The 2,317-nt window shown below is 42.6% G+C and overlaps 1 pseudogene; it reads right to left on the bottom strand.

Annotated features, from left to right (window-relative positions):
• Positions 1-221: 221 nt before the first annotated feature.
• LOC130681759 (ornithine decarboxylase-like) lies at positions 222-1,174 on the bottom strand (annotated as a pseudogene).
• Positions 1,175-2,317: the final 1,143 nt, after the last annotated feature.

The following is a 2,317-nucleotide window of genomic DNA, read 5'->3' on the forward strand; positions in this document are numbered from 1 at the left end:
TCAGTATCATGTTTGAAAAGTGAATAAAAATTCATATAAAACAAATATTCAAATTGTTTCCAGAGACACACAGATAAGTGTGACCCCATCTCCTAGTCTTCCACATCTATGCCAGCTCTAGTTACAAAGATGTTTCAAAATTAGCAGTAGTGAAGTTAAATTGTCCCCCCAAATCCTTTAATTCAAACTAAATTGACTGTTAGCAGCTATAGGAACAGCTTCTACACATTAACGCTAGCTGAAGCACAGGCCGCCAGGTGATGCTTCATCCCACTTTCCCAGGCACAGGACACAGGCAGAATGCTGACATCCTGCTCCTGTACTTCAGATGGGAAGTCCTAGTTTTGGATTTGCTGCATCAGTTGCCATGTTGGCCCTGACATCACATAGTAGATAGATGGTCTTTGGTTTGGGTCTCTTCTGCAGAAGGAGCTTCATGTGTGCACGATCATAAAGGATGCAATTAAATGATCCATATACTCCATCACTCTCATAAAGGTTTGTTCACTGGACTCAACATCATCAGAGCCTGTCTGTTCCTTTAATACTAGTTTTTTGGCAACGATATTAACTGTGAGCATGAAAGGTGATATGACATAATATCTGCCTGGCTCAGCTATGATTCTCACTCCTCAGTCTGAGGGAAAAAACTTGTCTAGTGTTGGGGGTTGGGGAAGGGGGTTGGTGACACCGGTGATATCTTCAAATTTAAGCTTTACATACTCAGATCCAGGGAAGCCACAACCAATATCAAGCAGATACAAGTTGAAACCAACCACAGCTCCCATGTCAATGACAAAATAGGCATCAGATACAGCCTACACGAAGGTCTCACGATTGGTACAGCCAATTCCCACATGGAAGCTGACACTAATGACATTAATATTTAGCCATTTCTAAAAGAAGTCTGCTGGTTTTGAGTGTGGCCCCAAATTTATCACTGAGACAGACAACAGACTCCTTTTGAATCATCAGTGGCAATCCACAAAACCAACTTTGCCTTTGGACATGCCCTGGCAACTTTCATCAATTCAATTTTGCTATCAAAAGTTGTCATCTGGACTCCATTATTATCAGGGTACCTACTCTGAGACACTTATTTAAAAGAATTTGCACAGATAATCCTCCTGAAGGCACCCTGAGACTGCATGAATTATATTTGTCTTGGTGGTACAGTCAAATCCTGCCCCAGTGGCAGCTAGAGTCCTCACTATGGTTCTCTTATCACTGTTTGACTGCATAAAAGGGGGTAACTGAGGAAGTGCATTTAAACATCTCATATGTTTCGTTAGAATGGCTCTCAGGTCTGTAACATAAAAGTCATCCTATCATCAGAAGAAATTTCATAAATTTCCTGTAAAATGTAACAAAATGGAAAACTAAGAGATGGAATTTTTAAAAATTACTGTCAGCTTCTCACAGAGGCAATTCTCCATAATTCCAAGTCCCACTGAAGATGTGTGTACCCTCTGTGCAGCTGGGGAAATGCTAATGATGAACACCAAATTTGCCATCTCAATGCACATGGGCACCACAGGACCACCCCATGAAGATGTCACAGCTGACCACACAGGACCGCTGGCCACCTGCATCAACCATCTGCCCAGTGCCTTGCTACCTCTTGCAGAGGACCACTGCCTGACCTCTGGTAAAGGGAACTGACAGTGACAGAGTACTTTACTTCTTTAATAAATTTCCCTTTTTCCTAAATCACTATTCTGTTACTCTCTCCTGCCTCTCCTGTATCTTGCCTATAAATATGATCTAACATTTCCTATCTTATAAAAAAGGAAAAGTAATTTTATTCCAACTGCACAAACTACCTGTTGGGTAAATGACAGAATTTCCAAAATTTCCGTCCTAGCCTTAGTTCATTTACATATCAATAGCTGTTTACCACTGCAGAGCCTCCCTTTGATCTGGGGTAAGGGAGGGGTGGAGAGAAAATGGCCATTCTCTCTTCCCCCCCCCCCGATTCCCGGTATGTAATTGGTCTGGTATCTGCCAGTCACCAAGGACCTGCCAATGGAGTTCACTCTGGAAGGGGAGGGTAGGAAGTAGAGAGCATGCCATGGTGGCAAAGCATGAGTGGTGGCTGGAAGAGATAGACAGTGCTGAGCCTGGCCAGCAAATTCGTGCAAGCTGTGAGCAATAAAAAAGGTTTCTTCCAACCTACTCTTTCACTTAACTTACTTCAGTTTAACCAGTTTCATACGGGATTCTTTTAGGGTTGGGAACGCCCTTTCCCCTGGAGCTACATATGGCAGAGTTGGTAAGATCTGGTGAACCTGAAATCTGTCTTCATGGGTACAAATTT

This window comes from Manis pentadactyla, chromosome X (genome assembly GCF_030020395.1).
Source record: "Manis pentadactyla isolate mManPen7 chromosome X, mManPen7.hap1, whole genome shotgun sequence".
Lineage (NCBI taxonomy): Eukaryota > Metazoa > Chordata > Mammalia > Pholidota > Manidae > Manis > Manis pentadactyla.